Source organism: Peromyscus maniculatus, chromosome 4, assembly GCF_049852395.1.
Source record: "Peromyscus maniculatus bairdii isolate BWxNUB_F1_BW_parent chromosome 4, HU_Pman_BW_mat_3.1, whole genome shotgun sequence".
Lineage (NCBI taxonomy): Eukaryota > Metazoa > Chordata > Mammalia > Rodentia > Cricetidae > Peromyscus > Peromyscus maniculatus.
In genome coordinates this window covers 12,866,421-12,889,761 of record NC_134855.1, presented here as the reverse complement: position 1 = coordinate 12,889,761, position 23,341 = coordinate 12,866,421, and the positions used below count along the sequence as shown (strand labels likewise).

Here is a 23,341-nt window from a genome sequence, read left to right as displayed (position 1 = left end):
TGGCTCAGCAGTTAAGAGCACGTACTGAGCTGAACGTGGTGGCACACAGCTTTAATCCCAGTAATCTGGAGGCAAAGGCAGGTGGATCTCTGTGAGTTACAGGCCAGCCTGGTCTACAAAGTGAGTTCCAGGACAGCCAGGGCTGTTATACAGAGAAACCCTGTCTCGAAAAAGCACATATTGCTGCTGCAGAGAACTAGAGTTCAGTTCCCACCACTTATGACCAGCAGCTCACAAGTGCCTATAACTCCAGCTCCAGGAGATTCAACACCCTCTTCTGGAATCTGTGAGCACTACATTCATATGCAAATACCTACACACATACATATATACACACATAATTAAAAATAAAGAAAAATTATCATCATAAGACAACAGAGACAGTGCTGGCCTGGGCAGTGTCCCAGATCCTGAGTCTCCTAGACTCTTGATCCAATTCTAGGTGCCTCATGCCATTCCTGGTGCTTTTAAGGGATTGTGACACTAGTCTGTCTTGACTCACAGGAAAGGTTTCTGCATGAGACAGTACAGTCCTGTCTCTGACCCTGCTTCATATCCCCAGCCACAGAGAAAGAGGTCTAATGCCATAAAGTAAGTGTGTTTAAAATGATTAGTGGGCCAAGTATAGTGGTATATACCCTTAATCCTAGTACTTAGAAGGCAAAGGCAGGTAGGTCTCTGTGAGTTCAAGGCCAGCCTTGTCTATCTAGTGAGTTGGGGTTTTTTTTGTTTTTGTTTTTGGTTTTTTGGTTTTCTTGTTTGTTTGTTTGTTTGTTTGTTTGTTTCTCGAGACAGGGTTTCCCTGTGTAGCTTTGTGCCTTTCCTGGAACTCACTTTGTAGACCAGGCTGACCTCGAACTCACAGAGATCTCCCAGCCTCTGCCTCTGCCTCTGCCTCCCGAGTGCTGGAATTAAAGGTGTGTGCCACCACTGCCCGGCTTCTAGTGAGTTCTTGACCAGCCAGAGCTACACAGTGAGACTCTGACCAAAAAAAAAAAAAAAAAAAAAAAAAAAAAAAAAAAAAAAAATTAGGAAAGGGTCAAATGACAGTTCAGATAAAGCTGAAGAGAGAATTAATTCCCTGAAAGTGAAGGAAATCAGCCAGAATGAAACTCAGAAAAAGAAATGGAAAGCATAAAAACTGAGTCCAAGAGTGGTTAATGTCAGTAAATCCAGCACTATGGAGGCTGAGGTTAGAGGATTGCCATAAATTTGAGGATAATTGGGGCTGCAGAGGGAGACCTGTCTCAAAAAGCCAAAAGATAAACAAGTAAATAAACAAGAAGGGAGTGAGGGAGGAAAGAAGAAAGAAAGGAAGGAAAGGAGGGAGGGAGGAAGGAAGGAAGGAAGGAAGGAAGGGAGAAAACATAAAAACTGGACGATTCACTGGGTACTGGTGGCGCACGTCTTTAATCCCAGCACTTGGGATGCAGAGGCAGGTGGATCTGCGTTTGAGCCTGGTGTACAGAGCTAGTTGCAGTAGTTAGTAGCCAAAGTTACACCAAGAAATCCTGTCTCAGGTAAAAACAAAATCAAACAAACAAATAGCTGGACAATTCAGAAAAGGCTTTGCATTTCCCTTTGATAGGAACTCTGGGGTCTGTGAGACTGCTCTGTAGGTAAAAGCCCTTCCTGATGACCTGAGTTCAGTTCCCAGAACCCACAAGGAGAGAACTGACTTCCATAGGTTGTTCTCTGACCTCCACAATGCTGGGGTCGTTTGAATAAGAATGTCCCCCATAGGCTCAAATCACTGAATACTTGGTACCCTGTTGATGACACTGTTTGGGTAGGTTTAAAAGGTGTGGCCTAAACCAGTCAGTGGTGGTGCACACCTTTAATCCCAGTACTGAGGAGGCAGAGGCCGGTGGATCTCTGTGAGTTCGAGGCCAGCCTGGGCTATAGAGTGAGTTCCAGGAAAGACTCCAAAGCTATACAGAGAAACCCTGTTTCAAACAAAACAAAACAAAACAAAACAAAAAAAGGTGTGGCCTTGCTAGGGGAAATATGTCATTGGGGTGGGCTTTGAGGTGTCAAAGCTAGGCACCATTTCCAGTTTGTTCTCTCTGCTTCCTACCTGAGGTCTACAGTATGAGGAGATCTCAGTGTGCCGCCCCAGAGGCTGTGCCTGCCGCTTGCTGCCAGGCTTCCTTGATATGGCAGATTCTTTTTTTTTTTGGGGGGGGGGGGGGGGTTCGAGACAGGGTTTCTCTGTGTAGCTTTGTGCCTTTCCTGGACTCACTCTGTAGACCAGGCTGACCTCGAACTCACAGAGATCTGCCTGGCTCTGCCTCCTGAGTGCTGGGATTAAAGGCGTGCGCCACCACTGCCCGGCATGCTATGGCAGATTCTTACCCTTCCAGAACCATAAATCCAAATAACCCCCCTATAAGTTACCTTTATCACAGCAATAGTAAAGTAACTAACACACATAGTGTATTATTAACACACACACACACACACACACACACACACACACACACACACACACACACACGAAATCTCACTAGAGGAACCCCTGTTGCTTCTCCACGTTCTCCCAGGGCCCTGTGGGTCTCAGACTCTGTTCTCTTGTTCTTCATTCTTTTTCCTTTCTGTTCCTCAGATGACATAATCTATGGATTTATCTTTAAGATGACCTCCCTTTCTCGTACCTGTAAACTGACACCATACAGCAGCTTGTGTAACAGGTACACGCAGAGGACAGCACCATGGACTCTCCCGTTTGTTTTCAATCTCCCGTTTGTATCATTTCAACAGCAGGTTACAATTCTTTTCAAGTGAGTGTGGAACATACCCAGAAAGACCCTGAGTTAGAGCCCAAGCAAGTGGCGGTAATTTTAAGATACTGACATCAGACAGTGCACGTCTTCTGGCTGGAGTAGACTGACACGAGAAACCAACAGCAGACAGGAAGTTGGGGAATTGGCAAATGTTTGCAAATTTGATAGCACACTCTTAAACAACGTAGGTATCAAAGAAGAAATCACAAGAACTTTTTGAAAACAAACCAAGAAACCCAACCACCTGAGGTATGAAAGCAAAACGGGGCTGGGAGATGGCTTCCAGAGGACCCGGGTTCAATTCCCAGCACCCACATGGCAGCTCCCAACTGTCTGTAACTCCAGTTCCAGGGGATATGGAACCCTCACATAGACATACATGCAGGCAAAACACAAATGCACATAGAAATTTAAAAAAATAGGAAAAAAGGAAATTAGATACCCCTACTTTAAACAAAAGATCTGCAAATCATGTACTTGATAAAATTATAGTGTCCAGCCCAGAGGTCACAGCATCTGAAGTCTTACACTGAAGCCCCTGAGAAAGACTTGGAGCTTGCTTCCCCCGCCGCCCCCCACCCCCCACCAGCGCCCCAGACATTTTGGTAAGGATACAATGTGCTGGAGTTGCATGGAAGTGGTCTATGAGAAAGCCAACCCCAGGGGTTCTCTCTAACTGCAAGGACATCTACTGTCTCAAGTGTAACCGAGTACTGGGTGGGGGGAGGAAGAAGAGAAGCAGAAATGAATTTATCCAGGAGGACATGAACATGGAGGCACAGGTATTTTGATGGAAGACGAAGGGGCTGCCCTTCCAGAAGAAACTGCTCTTCCAAGCTTGCCTATAGGACAGTGGTAGAGAAGAGCCACAGGGACAGTCAAGAGGAAAGGACCATCAAGCAGACATTGCCCTCCACCTCCACCCATCCCTGGCTAAGGAACCACTGCTGGGAGCTGGCTGAGGAAAGAGAGCAAACCCTCTAACAGTGATGAGGAGGAGGCTGCACCTTCGACCTGGGTGAGATGAGATTCTCATATGCTTTGGGCTACGGGTAGGGATGGGGGAACTTGGGGGACTTGTTTCGGAACAGCGTTTTGTGGCTCGGTGAACTCAGCTGGGAGATGGCCCCTGTGCAGAGTGACTCCTGTGCCTAGACAGTCTGTGTGGTCGGCCTCCCAGTGCACAGGGAAGCTTGTTGCATCACTTGTTTTCAGTCAGGCTGTGCTCAGGACTTTGGACACTCATTTTGAGGACCCCAGGTTCAAAGGTGAAAAGACTGGATGTGTTTTGGAATCAAGTATAGGCTTGATGGGGAAAAGGGAACCCAAGGTGACAAGATGCCTTCTGTTGGACACAGACGGTGGCTCCTCTGCTTTCTAATGAGATCTATACCTCTATGGGGGGTGGGTACTTTTTGTATTATTTTATTGTTTTATGTGTATGAAGTTTGGGGGACTTTTTTTGTTAGTTTGTTTTTTGTTTTTCAAGACAGGGTTTCTCTGTGTATCCCTTGCTGTTCTGGAACTCACTCTGTAGATCAGGCTGGATTCAAATTCAGAGATGGGCCTGCCTCTGCCTCCCCAGTGTTGGAATTAAAAGCGTGCACCACCGTTCCCAGCTGTGTATGAGTATTTTACTTGCATATGTGTCTGTGTGCCACATGTGTGCCTGCTGTCCATGAGGCCAGAAGAGAGCATTAGATCCCCTGTAAGCCACCAGGTAAGTGATGGGAATTAAACCCAGGTCCTTCGAAAAAGCAGCCAGTGGTCTTAACTACTGAGCCATCTCTCCAACCCTGTAGGGTTTGTTTTGGTGTGTGTGTGTGTGTGTGTGTGTGTGTGTGTGTGTGTGTGTGTGTGTGTGTTTATTTGTTTTTGAGACAGGATCTCATTCTGGCAGTGGTGGTGCAATCCCAGCACTTTGGAGGCAGAAGCAGGTAGAGCTCTGAGTTCTAAGTCAGCCTGGTCTACAAAGCCAGTTCCAGGCCAGGCAGTGATGGGGCACGCCTTTAATCTCAGCACTTGGGAGGCAGAGGCAGGCCTCTGTGAGTTCGAGGCCCGCCTGGGCTACAGAGTAAGTTCCAGGAAAGGCGCAAAGCTACACAGAGAAACCCTGTCTCGAAAACAAACAAACAAACAAACAAACAAACAAAAAGCCAGTTCCAGGACATCCAGAGCTACACAGAGAAACCCTGTCTCAAAATAAAATAAAAAATAAAAACATTAAAAGGTAAGGGTAGATCTTATTGTGTATCTTAAGCTGGACTTGAACTCACAGAGATCTACCTGCTGTGCCGCCAATGCCCTGTACCTCTGTGGTTTTATGTCTGTTCCCTACCCTGTAATTCCAACATGTGCTTGTTCCACGATTTGGGGCTCTTGTCTAATTGCCCACAAGGAATACTACTGGGTTGCCAGAACCAGGTGTAAAAGTGTTGAGAGTAACATAAAATCTGTTTTGATTTGTTTTGTTTTTTCCCTTTGGGGCTGAGGAACTGAGGGCCTTGAGCTTGCTAGGCAAGCATTCTGCCACTGAGCTAAATCCCCAACCCTGACATAAGACAATCTTAAAACACCTAGAAGATGCAGTTCCTCTGATGGCAGATAACTCCCAAGGGCTGGTGGACTCAGCGGCCGAGTGATGGAGGAGCATGGGAGCAGCTTCCCATCTGTGCATACAGGTGCTGGATTCTTAGCCTTCGTGGACAAACCTGGGTTGGGTTTCAGCTCCAGTGCAGGTAGATCTTCAAGATCCAAGTATGTGGGTAGGAACTACTCAGCAGGACTAGTAGCTCTGTCTGTCTGTCTGTCTGTCTGTCTACTAGAGAAATGGCATTAGCCACAGAGGTTAAGTGATATGTTTATCACAATTACCAACCTAAGCTGGGGTGTGTACTTAATGTGGTATGTGTAAGCTTTCTCATCCAGGCACTCTTTGTCCCCATTTTAGGGGTTGTGTTGTGAGTCTTTCTTTTGTTTTTGTGGGCTTCATTCTATCCCTGAGCTTTATAGCTAGACAGATGGATTCAAAACTGTCCTGAGGTCTTCATTGGAGGAGAATGATTGCTCTGTAGTAATAAACCCCCTTTCCATTAAAGGAAGCTGTGGCAAGCCACAAGACCAGCAAAAGTTAAACTGCTAGAGTTCCGTTTGGGAGAATCTTATATTTGCATACTGCTGCTCTGTTTCTGAAAAAACATTGTGGGAGATGCTCAGAATTTGTCCTTTTGCCCCAGACACATTCAGTCTTTCACTGAAGAAGAAACAACTGAGGCTGGAGTGATGGCTCAATGGTTAAAAGCACTGGCTGCTGTTTCAGAGGACCCAGGTTCGGTCCCAGCACCAACATGGCTCTTGGCTCACAACTGCCTGTTAACGCTTGCTCCAAAGGATCCAGCTCCCTCTTCTGGCCTCTTGGGGCACTGAGCATTCATTCAGTGCATTTAACATGTATGCAGGCAAAACACCCATGCATATAATATAAAAATAAACTTTTAAGCCGGGCGGTGGTGGTGCATGCCTTTAATTCCAGCATACAGGAGGCAGAGCCAGGCGAATCTCTGTGAATTGGAGTCCAGCCTAATCTACAAAGTGAGATCCAGGACAGGCACCAAAGGTACACAGAGAAACCCTGTCTTGAAAAACCAACCAACCAAACAAACAAACAAAAACCTTAAAGCGGGGGGTGGGGGTGTGTGGGGGTGTGTGGGGGTGTGTTGCATGCCTTTGATCCCAGCACTTGGGAGGCAGAGGCAGGCGGATCTCTGTGAGTTCGAGGTCATCCTGGTCAGCCAGGGCTGTTACACAGAGAAACCCTGCCCCTCCCTCCCCCGCAAAAAAAAAAACTTAAAAAAAAAAATCGATGGGCAAGGTGACTCACACCTTTAATCCCAGCACTCAGGAAGCAGAAGCAGGTGGATTTCTGTGAGTTTGAGGCCAGCCTGATCTACGTAGTGAGTTCCAGGACAATCAAAGACACATCGGAGACCCTGTCTTGAAAAAAATAACAAAAGAAAAAGAAAAAAGAAGGAAAGAAAGAAAGAAAAATCAAATAACTATTGCATGTGGCTGTGTGTTTTGTTAAATGCCTTTTTTCTAAGAAGCACTTTCCCCAAATAAAACAAATATATGTACAGTGCCCAAAATAAAATTTTAAAAAATTCAACAGCAAAAGACAAGAGAGGGACACACCCACACGTTTTTTTTATTTATTTGTCTGTGTGTGTGTACATTAGCACAGGGCTGTCACAGCACACAGGTAGAAGTCAGAGGACTATTGTGGGAGCTGGTTCTCTCTTTCCACCATGTGGGGTTCAGGGCTCAAACATGGGGCAGCTGGTCATACTACATCCATTGTCAAGAAACAGAGAGAGAGAGATGAGTGGGGTGCTCTGCTCCCTCTCTCCTTTTTATTCAGTCTGTGGTATGGTTCCATTCACATTCGGTGTGGGTCTTCCTACCTCAGCTAACCCATTCTAGAAGCTCTCTTACAGACATGCTTAAGGTTTGTCCCCAAAGAGATTCTAGATGTCAGGTTGACAGTAGTAACCATGACAATGAGCTTGTTCAGATTTGTGTTTTGGGGGAATGATGGGATTATTGGGAGGCAGTTGGGATCTCTGGTGGTAGGGCCTAGTTGAAGGAAGTATGTCACTTGGGGGTGGTAGGGAGTATTGTTCTCTCCCAGGCTCCTTCCCGTCTCTCTGCTTCCTGCCCACCATGAGGTGAGCAGCCACACTCTCCCACCATGCTGTTCCAGTCTCAGCTCCGGCTCAATGTGACAGAACCAGGCCACCACAGTTGAAACCAACAGCCAAACAAGCTCCTCCTTCCAGTTGTTCCTCAGGTATATTGTCCTCCACGAGAGCTTGCCCGGCACCCCAGCCTGCCGTCTCCATGCACACCTCTGCACCCTGCCTTCCCAAGGCTCACCCACTGCACACACCTGTGTCCCCAGGTGTGGGTTTGTGACATGTGTCTCCCACTGGGCTCAGCTCCCAGGGCCGCTGCAGGCTCTGTGGCCCTGTGTCTGCCGGCCACCCTCAAGTCCTCCTAGGCACAGGTGTGACCAGTGCAGTGTGGCCGTCGGCCCTTGGGTGTGAGCCCCGGGCCAGGCTGGAGGGGAGAACATCAGAAGCGGCTGAAGTCAGCCTTGGGCTAGGGTACAGGAGCGTGGCTTTTTGCGTGGTGATCACTGACAGCTCTGTTGATCTGTGCAGTCCAGCCCTGATGTTTAGCAACACCTTTGCTTGTGGGGAAACAGCCATCATTGCTCAAGCCTCTTTAAGCCCAATCAGAGTAGTCTGCATCTTCAGAGATGGGGAAAGGATGCCAAGTTGAAGAGTCTCTGAGGTAATCAGGAGGTTGAGACAGTTAAGTAAGTCTCTCTCTCTCTCTCTTTTTTCTTTCTCTCTCTCTCTCTCTCTCTCTCTCTCTCTCTCTCTCTCTCTCTCTCTCGTGTGTGTGTGTGTGTGTGTGTGTGTGAGAGAGAGAGAGAGAGAGAGAGAGAGAGAGAGAGAGAGAGAGAGAGAGAAAGCATGCAAGAGAGGACCATGCTGTGCTGAAAAAAGGTACCACCATGTGGTAGAGCGTAGATAAGAAATATGGACTAAGCCGGGCAGTGGTGGCGCACGCCTTTAATGCCAGCCTCGGGAGGCAGAGGCAGGAGGCTCTCTGTGAGTTTGAGGTCAGCCTGGTCTACAGAGCAAGATCCAGGACAGACACCAAAACTACACAGAGAAACCCTGTCTCGAAAAAACAAACAAACAAACAAAAAAGGAACTAGTTAGAAACAAGCCTAAGCTATCAGCTGAGCTTTCATAATTAATAAGAACACGGGGTTGGGGATTTAGCTCAGTGATAGAGTGCTTACCTAGCAAGCACAAGGCCCTGGGTTCAGTCCTCAGCTCTGAAAAAAAAAAAAAAAAAGAAGTCTACATGTGGTTGTTTGGGAGCTAGCAGGTGGGACAGAGAAAGAGACTCACTACAAATGGCACCCAATGTGGGGCTTGAATTCACTACTCTGAGGTGTGTGTGTGTGTGTGTGTGTGTGTGTGTGTGAAAGAGAGAGACAGACAGGACAGAGAAGCATTTGAGATGCTACTTTCCTGAGAGCCTTGGATAGACCAGAATGCAGGCATGTAGAAGGTACAAGGAACTTGCCATCACAACGGGCTCTCCTTCCTGGGCCTCCATTCTCTCATCCCACCTGTACTCTGCTTCAGTTCTCCTTTTATCTCAACAACATAAATAATTTTATGTCTTCCTTCCAGTTTGGAGCCTCTTCCTCCTCCTCCTTCTTTTTCCTTTTTTTTTTTTTTTTTGACAGATTCTCAAACTTGTAACCTTAGCTGTCCTGAAACTCACTATGTAGACCAGAACTCACAGAGATCCACCTGCCTCTGCCTTCCAAACACTGAGATCAAAGGTGTGCAGCACCATGCCCACTTCCTCTTCCTCTTTTATTTATTTATTTTTGTTCGATTGCTAGTTAGTATTTCTGGTACTATATTGAATAGAAGTGCTTTAATACTGATTTTATTTTTGAGACAGAGTCTCATTGATCCTGATTTTAGAAAGAAAAAAAAAAACCCAAACCCAAACTCTCCATTTCCTCCTCCACATTAGTTGTTCTCATTTATTGTTCTGAGGGAACTTATACTATACTCCTGAGTTGCTGTGATTTATTTTTTTTGGTTTTTCTTTTTTTTTTTCTTTTTTTTAAGATTTATTTATTTATTAAGTATACAGTGTTCTGTCTGCATATACACCTGCAGGTCAGAAGAGGGCACCAGATCTCATTACAGATGGTTGTGAGCCACCATGTGGTTGCTGGGAATTGAACTCAGGACCTCTGGAAGAACAGTCAGTGCTCTTAACCTCTGAGCCATCTCTCCAGCCCCTTTTTTTGGTTTTTCAAGACAGGGTTTCTCTGTGTAGTTTTGCACCTTTCCTGGAACTCACTCTGTAGACCAGGCTGGCCTCAAACTCACAGAGATCCACCTGGCTCTGCCTCCCGAGTGTTGGGATTAAAGGTGTGTACCACCACCACCACCACCACCACCACCACCACCACCACCACCACCCCGTGATTTTTTTTGTAAAGATTTATTTATTTATTATGTATACAGAAGAGGGTGCCATATCTCATTACACATGGTTGTGAGCCACCAGGTGGGTGCTGGGAATTGAACTCAGGACCTCTGGAAGAGCAGTCAGTGCTCTTAACTTCTGAGCCATCTCTCCAGCCATATATATATTCTCTAGACAATGTTTCTCTGTGTAGCCCTGGCTGTCCTAGAACTCCATCTGTAGACTAGGCTGGCCTTGAATTTAGAGATCCACCTGCCTCTGCCCAAGTGCTGGGACTAAAGGCATGGGAGACTGAGGCACCAGGATCACTTGAGCTCAGGAGTTGTCCAGGAGATGAAGCCCAGACAATATAACAAGACCCATTCTTGAGCAAACAGCCAACCAAACCAAAAGGAAAGGTCAAAGGGCTGATGCTACAGCTCAGCCTCAGGGCCTCTGTCCTGCTTGTATGCGACCATGGGGGTTATTCCCAGCACAGCCAAACCCTTTGTTTGAATTGTATTAACATTTTAAAAACATAAGCAAAATAGTAGATTTATAGCTGGCAGTAAGCAGACCATCAGCTAGAAGAGAAACAAAACTAAAACCACAGTGAGATACCCCCCCACTCCAAAGAACTAGAAATACAGCTCAAGCAGATACTGGGAAACCTGTGTTAGCGTCATGATTCAGCAAAGGGCAGCAACAGCTGGGCTGGCCATGTGCAGATGAGTGAATTAGAACCTCTAGTATAGTATTATTAAGACAAAAAAGGGAGCCAGGCGGTGGTGGTGCACACCTTTAAACCCAGCACTCGGGAGGCAGAGCCAGGTGGATCTCTGTGAGTTCGAGGCCAGCCTGGTCTACAGAATAAGACCCAGGACAGGTACCAAAACTACACAGAGAAACCCTGTCTTGCCGGGCAGTGGTGGTGCACGCCTTTAATCCTAGCACTCAGGAGGCAGAGGCAGGGGGATCTCTGTGAGTTCGAGGCCAGCCTGGTCTACAGAGCGAGATCCAGGAAAGGCGCAAAGCTACACAGGGAAACCTGTTTTGAAAAACCAAACAATAACAACAACAAAAAAAAGAAATCCTGTCTTGAAAAACCAAAAGAAAGAAAAGAAGTAAATAGGGTCAGAACTGCACTACAATTCTGACAGAGGGATGACCCTGGAAGATATTAAACTACATGGAATAACCCAAACACAAAAGGACTCATCCTAGTCTGGGACAATTCATAGAGACAGAAGGGTTGCACCTGGGGTGATGCTTGGAGGAGGGGCGAAGAGGAAGTTCATGGTTCCTGGGTCAAACCTGCAGCTTGGAAACATTCTGGAGGTAGGCTGGGTTGCTGAGTGCCTGAGAACACACTTCAGGGTGGCTAAAATGGAGGCTGGGGATATGGCTCAGTTGGTCAAGAGTTTGTCTGGCCTAAACAAAGCCCTGGGTTCCATCCTAGCACCTCATAAACTGGGTATGGTGATCATAAATTCCAGGTCACCCCCAGCTATGTGAGGAGTTTGAGATTAGCTGGAATACATGAATGCTTGTCTAAAAAAAAAAAAAGGGTTGGGGATTTAGCTCAGTGGTAGAGGCCCTGTGTTCGATCCTCAGCTCAAAAAAAAAAAAAAGGCAGTGGTGGTGGGAGGAAATGAAAGCTGTATGACCTATGGCACACACCTTTAATCCCAGCACTCGTGAGGCAGAGCCAGGAGGATCTTTGTGAGTTCGAGGCCAGCCTGCTCTACAGAGCGAGATCCAGGAAAAGGCGCAAAGCTACACAGAGAAACCCTGTCTCGAAAAACCAAACCAAAAAAAAACAAAAAAAAAAAACAAAAAACTGAGCAGTGGTGGCACACACCTTTAACCCAAGCACTCAGGAGGCAGGGGCAGGCAGATCTCTGAGTTGAGGCCAGCCTGGTCTAGAGTGAGTTCTAGGACAGTCAGGGCTACAACAGAGAAGCTCTGTCTCCAAAACCGAAAACAAAATTGCCTAAAATGGTGATAAATTTTGTATGTATTTTACTATAATAATAATAATAATAGTAGTAGAAGTAGTAGTAGTAGTAATAGTAATAATAATAATAATAATAAGGTTGGGCTGGATGTGATGGGCAGGCCTTTTGGTCCCAGCACTCAGGAGGCAGAGGCAGGTGGATTTCTGAGTTTGATGCTAGCCTAGCCTATATAGTCAGGTACAGGACAACCAGGGCTACATAGAGAGACCCTGTCTCAAAACAAAACAAATCAAAAGTGTTGGGGGCTGGGGAGATGGCTCAGTGGTTAGATCTCTTGTCATGTGGGCGAGAGAACTGGAGTTCAGATGCATAGAACCCATGTAAATGCCAAGTGGGCATGAAGGTTTACTGTAATTTCAGCCTTGAAAGGTGGAGACAGGAGATCCTCAGATCAAGCTGGCTACCAGGACTAGCCATATTGGTAAGCTCTGGGTTTGACTGACAGACCCTGCCTCTGTGAATAAGGTGGAAGTGTAGTTCAGAAAGATTCCTGCCATCAATCTCTGGCCTCCACATGTGTGCCCCCACACACTGGGATATGTTCACAGACACATACACGCATAATTATATATATATATATATATATATATATGAAAAGCTAAAAAAATAAAAAATTGAGGGGGGTCAGGACACAAGTAGTGGGAAATCCTGCCTCCCATAAACTTGACCCTCTAAAGTACTGGATGATGCTTATGAATCGCTGGTTGCAGGAAGTGACACTCCAACTCTGGAAAATGGCTTTGCAGATTCTTAAACAGTTAAACAAACCCTTTCCCAAGACCCAGTAACCTCACCCCTGTGGACAGACTCCAGAGTCATTTACATCTGCACAACAGCCCTCATGTAGACATAAGCAGTGGCTCTGATCCTGAGCTCTAGAACGCTGGAAACAAGATACAGGCACGCACACACAAACAATAGTAAGAAGAAAAAAACAAAACCAAAAAAACATGCCCTAAGCATCCTTCATTGAGAAGCTAACCAAGCCATGTTACAGCAACCAGGCAGAATCCTCCCCAGCAAAGAAGAAACAGCTTGGAGCAGGACCAGCTGGGTGAAAGTCAAAGGCTTGACCAAACAGAGCGCCAGATGCACAAAGTTTGCAGATGGAACAACTGCATTCATGTGTCAGTCTGGGGAACACTCACGGGCCAGGCTGCAGAACCATGTTGTCAGTGACTGCCAGGGTTCAGGAGGAGAAGGGACAGAGGAGGGCAGTCTGTCCCCCTCCACCTCCCGTCCTTGGACCTTCAGTCTACCTGGTAGCGGCACACGCATCAATAGGTGTCTAAGATTCAAAACTGTATGGTCCCAATTCAGCTTCAAATTTTCTTTTCTTTAATTTTCAGGCCTCTCTGTGTGTTAGGCAAGTGCTCTGAACAACTGGGTTATCCCCCAGCCCTGCAATTTATTTATTTGTTTGTTTGTTTATTTTTTGGTTTTTTGAGACAGGGTTTCTCTGTGTAGTTTTGTGCCTTTCCTGGAACTCAATCTGTAGCCCAAGCTGGCCTCAAACTCCCAGAGAGATCCACCTGCCTCTGCTTCTCGAGTGCTGGGATTAAAGGTGTGTGTACCACCACCCAGCTCCCAGCCCTGCAATTCATAATTAAGAAAGTAATTGTTTTGTGAAGAAGTAAACCTTTTGAATGTTTACTGGAGTTTAGGCATGTCACTTTTTGTTTTCGTTGTTGTTTTGAGACCTAATCTCTCTATGTTGTACTGCTATTCTGTAAATCTCTATGTAGACCAGGCTGGTCTTGAAACTCACAGAGGTCCACTGACTCTGCCTCCCAAGTGTTTGTGAACCACCTAACCTGGGTGCTGGACCCTGACCTTAAAAGTCTTCTATAAGAACAATACATGCTCTTAACCACTGAGCCATCTCTCCAGTCTGATGTGTTTTGTTTTGTTTGGAAACAGGGTCAGGGTCTTACTATGCAGCCTTTGAGCTTGCTATAAGATCAGACTGCCTCTGCCTCCTGAGCACTGAGGCTGAAGGCCGAGGTCTCATGCAGCTCAGGCTGGCCTTGAACTCCATTTGTAATGGTGCTGGACCTTGAACTTCTAACCCTCTTGCCTCTATATCTCAGGTGCTAGGATTACAAACACACATCACCAAGCCTACTTTATATGGTGCTGGGGATGGAGCCCAGGACTTGGTGCATGCTAGGCAAGCACTCTGCCAACTAAGCCATTTCAGCGGTCCAGGTGTTGTGTAACAGTTTCCTTGGAGATTGAAACATTCCATCTTGCAGGGATGCTCCTTAAACAGGAAGGTAAATTCAAAATAGTTTCAGGAAGTCCCTGGAACTGACCAGATTCAGTAGGCCGTTCTCTCCCAGAGTAAACAATAAAAATAGACTTTCAGATAGGCCAAGTGGCAAAGACCCTGAGACCAGACCAATTTCCAGGAAGAGGTTTGAATCAACTGAGCCACTTAGAAAGGCACTCTCCAACCTATTGAGATGCCTGTGGGCTGTGCAGTGTGCTCCATGCCCCCAGAGTTTATGAGCTGTCACCCACGCTCGGATAGGCTTTGGTGATACAGCTGTCTTTCAGTCATTTTTGGTCCTGTAAGTCACCCCTAAGTCACACCAATAAAACTCACTGGTTAGACTTTGGTGGTATTTATAGCTTGGTTTGTCGTGGGTTCCCTGTCTGGGGTGAGTAGGTGTGTGTGTGTAGTGTCTCCCTAAAAAAAGTCTTGTCACACAACACATGGGAACACAGTTTCTATTAGTTGAACCAAGAAACTCCCCCTACCCCTCTGGTCCTCAACAGCTTACACCTGAGGCCCAGAGAGTCAGGTACAAACCAGTGCCTTGCTACCTAAGGTATCACATCTCTTTTGCCCCAACTTGGGCCGGCCCACTTGTCCTACAGCAGGCAGTTGTGTCCCACTGGCAGTGCGGCTCTGGCCACTGGTCTGGGTGTGGCAGAGTGGCTGTCCCCACTTCTGGTGCTGGCCTCAGCTACCAGTGAGACTCAGACTGAGCCTTGGAACGCCTCCTCACTCCCATTCCCACAGATGTTCCAGCCTGAGCTGTTGTGCGTGTGGGAACCCCAGAAGACGGGAAGAAAGGGTCAGCAAACAGAAATGCCATCCTGGGGGAGTCTGGTATAGAGAGAGCTTGCTCACAGTGCTGGAGTCCAGCAGCAGCCTGGGCCTCTGGTCCTGTGCAAGTGTTTCCTGTGTCAGCGCTTCTATTTTAGGACGCTTGCTCCTCCCTGGGGATTCTCTGCTGCGAGCGAGCGTGTGGGAAACCCAGGGAGGGAAGCGCTATATCCACAGCCTGGTCTGTATTCGGTGCCTCAGTCCGCTGAGTTCCCTATTCTGCTTGTGGGTGGGGGACACACCAGCATGTCTCAAACACAGGCCCTCCCTCCCCTCTCAGAGTGTGCCTGTGATTGGCAGGTCAGTCCTGGGTTTATTCTAGACGAGCATCTATCATCCTAAAATCCCCCAAAAGAGTGGAATCCTGCAGTTTCCAAGAGGCAGCAAGAAGGAAGTGAGGCGGGAGAGGAAATGCCTGTGTGAAGGGCAGCCTGCAAGACCGCTGTGGGAACGGTAGTAAGAGAGTGACATCTGTCCCCTGCCCGACCAGAGCTGGTGTGCTTCCACACCATATAGTAGGGCTAAGGAGGCCGGAAGAGCAGGGTCAGGCCCGGTCTGTCATTCCTCGATGGGACCGTGCACAAGTCACTGAGGCTCTCTCATCTGTAAGCATCAGAAGGTTGAATGAGATGACCAAAGCTCTTACAAGTGAAAGGCACACAGTAGGTGCTCAGAGGGACCATGGGCAGATGGCCTTCTCTTGACAAGATTGACATGATGGGTGAGCATAGGCAAAATACTGGCTGCCAAATGAATACTTCACAAAGGATGGCCTTGTGTGCTGAGGAGACGGCTCAGTGAGCAAAGTACCTGCTGTGCTGGCAGGAGTTCGGATCGCCAGTGCCCCTATAAAAGTCAGGCACTATGACATGCGTGTGCAACCTCAGAACTGGGTAGGTGGAGACAGGGCTATCCCAGGATCTGGCTGGCCATCCAGTCTAACCAATTCTGAGGGCATCAGGTTCAGCAAGAGACCCTGCCTCAAAAGATAAGGTGGAGGCAGTCATGGTGGTCTAGCCTTTAATCCTAGGATCTCTGTTAATTCGAGGCCAACCTGTCTATATAGTTCTAGGCTAGTTAGGGTTTCGTAGTGAGACCTTGTCTCAAACAAAATAAAACCCAGTAATAATAATCATAATACATAATAGCATTAATAGTAAAAAATAGGAATGGAGCTATGGCTCAGAGGTTAAGAGCACTGGCTGCTCTTCCAGAGGTCCTGAGTTCAATTCCCAGCAACCACATGGTGGCTCACAACCATCCGTAATGAGATCTGGTGCCTCTTCTGGCGTGCAGGCATGCATGCAGAATATTGTATACATAATAAATAAATAAATCTTTATTTATTTTTTCTTTCTTTCTTTTTTTTTTTTTTCAAGACAGGGTTTCTCTGTGTAGCTTTGTGCCTTTCCTGGAACTCACTTGGTAGTCCAGGCTGGCCTCGAACTCACAGAGATCCGCTTGGCTCTGCCTCCTGAGTGCTGGGATTAAAGGCATGCGCCACTACCGCCCGGCTAAATAAATCTTTAAAAAATTAGTAAAAATAGCCAGGTGGTGGTGGCACATGCGTTTAATCCCAGCACTCCAGAGGCAGAGGCAGGTAAATCTCTGTGAACTTGAGGCAGGCTTGATCTACAAGACAGGTTCCAGGACAGCCAGGGCTACACAAAGAAATCCTGCCTCCAAAAAATAAACAAACAAAAAAGTAAAAATAATAATAATGTGGAGAACAATAGAGGAAAAACATTCCACGCTTACCTCCACAAGCACACATAGGTTGTGAAGTATTATTTTAAAGTGTGTTGCTTTGGTTATCAATGCAAAGATGTGTTTCACGTGTTTGATTAAATAAAATTAACCTGAGAGCAGGAGGCTGCGTTGGCAAGTAGCTGACAGGAAGTGGTAAGGAGGAACCACGTGTAGCTAGGATTCTTAAGTGGGGGCTGAGCAGAAGGACACGGAAGCCGCCAGCAAAGGAAGGTTAGCTACTTGCTATTCAACCTCTTTGAATTCTGCCTTCTTTAGCAGGACACAGATCTAGATAGAGTTTCCCTTAATAGCTTTGAAAGAGTTGGTGCCTGAGGGAACAGAATTCCCTCAGGCTAGGCCTTCGCAGCTGACCCCTGCTGGTAGAGACAGAGGTGCAGTCTTGATTAGGACAGCCGTTGCTTAAGGGGAAGCCACAGTAAATAATAAAAAACAGTCAACAACACACATACACACGCTAGATAGACAGACAGAGACAGATAGATAGAATGGACCTCTGAGCTCCTTGTGGTCTGTTACAACCACCTTTCTTTGTCAGGCCTTTCTAGTCCAGGGGGCTCAACCTGAACCGAGGTGGGAGGAGCTATCAAGACAGAGCCAGGTGCAGCCTGACTTTGGAAGCAGGGCCACATTCCTGGGATTCCTGCCCCACGACTTGCCCTGCCTGGTCTGGGGCCCAGGCTGTCTTGAGACACATCCGGTGCTGTGGCTGAGCTCCCAGCACCACCTGGAGGTGGAGCAGGGCGCTATCCTAGGCAGGGACTTTGGCCTGCTGTATGCCAGCAGAGTACAGTCTAGGGTTTGAACCCGGCAGGCAGTGCAAACAGACTTCTCATGGTTGTTTGTTGAGCCTTACTCTGCCCTCTCAGCAGGTACCTAGGTGGTGAGGTGTCCCTGCCAGGAGGCAGGCAAGCAGATGGATCTTAGATACCTCAGGAATGGTGGGGCCACGAGGAGCGCCAGTCCAGGAGAGCAACTGTGTGTGTGGTTTTTCCTGGGACAGGGACTCTCTGAAGCTGGGTGGGTGCTAAGTTAGCTGTGCTGTAACCACCCTAGTGAGGAGTTCTCTAGAGAGAAGTACAGAAAAGCGCTGTGGGGCGGTGGAGCACACCTTTAATCCCAGCACTTTGGAGGCAGAGGCAGGGGGAGGATCTCTGAGTTTGACGCCAGCCTGGTCTACAGAGTGAGTTCCAAGAGAGCCTGGGCTACACAGAGAAACCCTGTCTCAGAGAAACAGCTTGCACAGGGAAGGCCTGGGCTTCCAGGAAGAAAGAATCTGTATGCAAAGCCAGACAGGCTCTGCGAATCCAACTCACTTTCCTGTGCTTGGGCAACAGGCTGAGGGAAGCAGGATAGAAAGACTGGAAATTATGGGATGTAGGAAGGGAGGGAGCCCATCACCTGGGGATCCAGTTGAAGCCTGTGGCCAGCAGGGAACCAAGAATTTCAGGGAAATCAACAACATCCACAACTAGCAACAGCATGCCCTTGGGTAGGACCCCCATTCCTTTCCCTAAGTGGTTTCTGGGAATCTCAAGCAGAAGTGTTGACTTTGTTTGCAGTGGAAATACCCGACCTCCCTGCATCCCTGTAATCTACAATGATGTGTGTGTGTGTGTGTGTGTGTGTGTGTGTGTGTGTGTGTGTGTGTATACCAATGATAACAGACATACATATATTTAATTGTTTTGGTTTTTTGAAACAGGGTTTCTCTGTGTAGCTCTGGCTGTTCTGCTGCCTCCCAAGTATTGGGATTAAAGGAGAAGGCTACCATGCCTGGCTACTTTTTTTTTTTTCTCTTGAGACTGTATAGCTTTGGCTGGCCCAGAATTCACTACGTAGACCAAGCTGGCCTCAAACTCATATGTATCTATCTTCTTTTGACTCCAGATTGCTGCTACTGGAGGTGTGTATCACCATACCTAGCTAAAGGTATAGTTTTATTATTTTAATCGTGTGTGTGTGTGACACAGATGTGTGTGTGAGACAGCCAGGTGTAGCCCTGGAACCATATGGGCACACGGTACTTAGGGAACGGCAAGGCAAAATTGGCAGGGGGGTGCTGATGACAGGAGAAACTGATATTACAAATCCCCCCAAACTTGTTAGCTGCCCCCAGAGCTGCCAGGGAAAAGAATTCACACACACACACACACACACACACACACACACACACACACACACACACCACACCACACCACACCACTCTTTGCCTACCTAAGCTGGTACTCAGCATCAGGTTCTTCTGGCAAGAGCTGTAGCTCCTGGAATGAGCAGAGCCTGCTGTCCAGTTAGGGAATCTGGGGGTGGGGGCAGCTCCTGGAACCCCAGGGACCTAGGGTCCCTTGGTTTCCAGACCCGCCCTCTTCAACTGCCATCCATCGGAATCTACCCTGCCTCAGAGCTCTGGGCTCAGTTAAAGGGCCAGAGGTTCCTCTGTCCCTGTTGCAGGGCACAGCATTCCCACCACGGGGCTGCTCCTCAGCCCCTGCAGCACATCCTCTCTGAGTTTGGGTGGTACACTGTTGCTGAGGAAACAGTCTTCACTAGGGAACAAAATGAGGTTTCCCTAAAAAATTTAAGTTCTGTAGCAGGTGATGGTTTTAATTTCAGCTCTGGGCCGGGCAGTGGTGGCGCACGCCTTTAATCCCAGCACTCGGGAGGCAGAGCCAAGTGGATCTCTGTGAGTTCGAGGCCAGCCTGGGCTACCAAGTGAGTTCCAGGAAAGGCACAAAGCTATATAGAGAAACCCTGTCTCGAAAAACCAAAAAAATTTCAGCTCTGTCACAGCTAGACTCCCCAGCTCTATGCCTGTTCACATGGGATGCTCTCTTCCTTGAAGAGCCAGTTTCTTATCACTTATCCATCCACCCACCCACCTACTTCTTCCCCACCCACCTGCAAGGATCCCTGCAAGTGTCTTGGCAAGCAGGGAAATGAAAATGCAAAGAGGTGAGAATAAAAAAAGACAAAGTCAGGTTGAACCAAACTTTAGGAGTCTGATGCCAGGTTGTTTATTATAGGTATATTTAAACACAGTAGAATTTGGAAAAGAGTTTCTATGCAACAATCATTCCAGTTCTAAGTCCATAATAAAGCTTAGGGCATGACGACATAGAAACTTCTTTGCAAAGTACATGTGACCTTAAACGTAGGTTCTATAGCTTAAAGGCCTGGGATCTGGTGTGGTCTCTGACTGAGATAGCATAGAGGTCAGCAGGCTATAAAATACATATGACTGTGGTGATGTATTGTGTCCCCCAATATACTGTGTTTTATAAAATAAAACTTGCCTGGAGATCAGAGGAAAAGGCCAGCCACTATATAGAAGTCAGGCAATGGTACATGCCTTTAATCCTATCACTTGGCAGGCAGGGATCTGTCTAGATCTCTGAGTTCAAGGCCACACTAGGAATAGAACCAGGCGTGGTGGCACATGCCTTAAATTCCAACACTAGTTAACCATGGAGGTCTAGAGGTCTGTACAGACAGACAGGAAGTGACAGAGCTGGGCAGGAAGAGGAAATGATGTACCTGGGCTGAGAGAGCAAATGACAGAATAGAACAAAAAGGCACATTGGTGTGGGTAGACAGGAAGTAGCTGGGTAGACAGGAAGTAGCTCGCCTTTGGAAGCGGCTGAGTGGGTGAGGGGAGGTTAGTGGTGGCTTTCCCTATTTCCCTGATCTCTCAGGTTTTCATCTCTGTATCTGGCTCCATGTATTTTATTTAATAAGACCGCTTAGAAATTCATCTACATATGACATTTCCCCTAAGGATGGATCCCATTAACTAAGAGCTAAAGATAAAGGTCTAGGAAAGGAGAGTCTGTGATAAACATTCTGGGGATTTGGGTCTGGCACTATAGATAACAAAGGTCACCAGGTCATTAAAAACATCCACTGCCAGCTTTCTGGGAGGAAAGCCGTATTTTATTTCTTCCCTTTGAGGAGACACCCCTGCATGTGTAACATTCTTGGTTTCCCTAGTGCTCATCTGTAAGTGCAAGAACCTTGTGCCCTCTATACCCATTCACTCACCTATCGCTACATATTCACCCATATGCTCATTTGTCTATCCACTTATCCATCTATCCAGATACCCATTCATCCATCTTCCCATCCATCCATCTAGGCTCCCATTTGTCCACTAATCCATCCATCTAGACACTTAATCTGCTATCTATCCAGCTATCTATCACACACCCAAACACAAAATCATCTGTCTAGATATCCATCGTACACTCGCCCATCCATTTATAGGAGGGGGATAGAAGTATTCAGTATTTACTAGATGTCACCCCTTCTTATCCTTTTCCTTGCCAACTGCCAAGACTGCTGTGTGAGACTTCTGACCCACCACAGCCAGGCCCAGGGGACACTGAGGCAGGACCTGCAGTGAAAGAAGATGTTACTGGGCAGAAGGAACTAGCCGCTTGGAGACACAGCTGCAACACTCATTTATCTGGGGATCAAGATGGCAAATCCAAGTGGATACTGGCTGTTGGGAGTTTGCTTGGCTGGTAGGAGAGCTTCGAGTGGGAAGGGAGAGGAACTTCCTAGAAATGGTGTATTTATAAGAATTGCTAGGGGGCTAAGGAGATGGATCAGAAGTTAGGAACACTTGCTGCTCTTGTAGAAGAATTGGTTCTATTCCCAGCACCCACATTTCAGGTTGGGAACAACATGCAACTCCCGTTCCAGGGAACCCATCACTCTCTTCTGGCTTCTGCTGGCTCGTGTAGACATGTGATGCATATAAACTCATGCAGGTACACACACACCAGCATATAAAAATAATACATAATAAATAAATCTTAAAAAAAAAAAAAGCATTGCTCCCTGAAGCAGTTTTACCAATTCATCCCTGGTCAAAGCCTAGTTATTGTGATTCAACAGTCTCTAATATTTTCCCTCTTCTGTGGTCCTCATTCTCACTCCGCAAAGCAGAGAGGAGGAGGAGGATGGAGACACGATTTCATGTAGCCCAGATTGGTCCTGAACTCTCTGTGTAGTCAAGGCTGGCCTTGAACTTCTGATCTGCTTGTCTCCACCTCTGAGTGCTGGGAGACAGGTATGCACCACCACCCCCACTTTATGTGGTGCTAGGGATTGAACACGGTGGTTTTTCAAATGCTAGGCAAGCACTACCAGCTGGGTTATCTCCCCAGCCTTAGCTTACAGTACTTTTCCCCCTCCCTGTTTTTTAGGTTTTTGAGACAGAGTTTCTCTATGTAGACCTGGCTGTCCCGGAACTCACCATGTAGATCAAGCTGACCTCGAACTCACAGAGTTCTGCTTGCCTCTGGCTTCCCAGTGCTGGGATTAGAGGCTGTGGGCCTCTTAGACACACAGTTCCACGGGAGCTGTTTCTGTGCCCTCTTTGGAAGGGGATTCTAGGCCAATTGCCAGTCTTCTCTCACTCCTGTAGCTATGGCAACCACACACATTCTCAGCTTCAAAGGCTCAGTCCCTTTGCACAGGTCCCTGTATTATACTTGATATTCCCACATTGAAAGATAAGAGGCTGCACAGGCCATGGACACCTCCAAGATTCTAAGACTATGTGTGTTAGACAGTGAGGTGAGAAGGTGCAGCCTAGCTCCAGGTTCTCCTTATGTCCCTGTGTCCTCTCTGGGTCTTTCCTCCATTTGTGACAGGAGTAGAGGAGGCCTACAGGAGAGAGGGCTGTGAATACTTTGCTTACTTCAGGGCAGCCTGCCTGCCTGCCAGGAGCTGTCTTGTGAAAATGAGGATTATAGTGAAGATAGATTTTTTTTTTTGTTTGTTTGTTTTTCGAGACAAGGTTTCTCTGTGTAGCTTTGCGCCTTTCCTGGATCTTGCTCTGTAGACCAGGCTGGCCTCGAACTCACAAAGATCCTCCTGCCTCTGCCTCCCAAATGAAGATAGAGTCTTTAAACCGGAGCCAGATTGTAGTGGGTGCTGCGGCTGCCTGGAATGTGAACTCTGGGCACCTAAGCTAGGGGGCAACTGAATGGTGCAGTGGTTCCAGATGCATGCATAGCGAGAGGACGTAGAGCCCCTGTATTAGGGACACTTGCCTTTTGTGACCACATTCTTGTTTATCTTCTATGTCAGGTAGCTCATCTCTTGTCAGCATGTAGGCTTCCCCTTTTCCTGCCTTCCCTGGACACTGCTGCAGAGCTCTCCCCGCCGCGATAGTTTCTAAGACCTTTTTCTGAGTATGGGACTGCTCAGCACAGCCTCCTTGTTGCCCAGCTCAGAGGAGAGGCAAGCGTGTCCAACTTGAGCTGTGGCTGGCAGCGGCAGGAATCTCCCGCCCTGCGGTAAGTTGGGGAGGCTGCAGGAGCTCCGGACTTCCGGACCTCGTGGACGTCCACCAGTGGCACCGAGAGGGTTCCCAAGACCCCAGTGCAGGCACAGGCCAGGCCAGCCGAGCTGTAACCATCAGCTTGGCGACAGAGCCTGGGACAACAGGGGAGCCACATAAGCACATTCTCTCCCATCCTTTACTGAATGAATGCCCGTAGCTGTCAAACAGGAAGCGAGAGCCACAGGCGGCCCCTTTAAGGCACTCCGCCTCCTCTAATTTTTCTGACCCTCGTCGC

The 23,341-nt window shown here is 47.5% G+C and overlaps 1 protein-coding gene across 2 annotated transcripts in view; it reads right to left on the bottom strand.

The window, feature by feature from the left end:
* Window positions 1–19,154, bottom strand: part of Brd3 (bromodomain containing 3) — a 52,901-nt gene extending 33,747 nt beyond the window's left edge. The window contains exon 1 of one of the 2 annotated variants that reach the window (XM_015986622.3): window positions 18,972–19,154. The gene's annotated coding sequence lies outside the window, so the exon portion shown is untranslated. The remainder of the gene's footprint in view (window positions 1–18,971) is intronic. The other variant, XM_042275056.2, reaches the window with a different exon arrangement.
* Window positions 19,155–23,341: the final 4,187 nt, after the last annotated feature.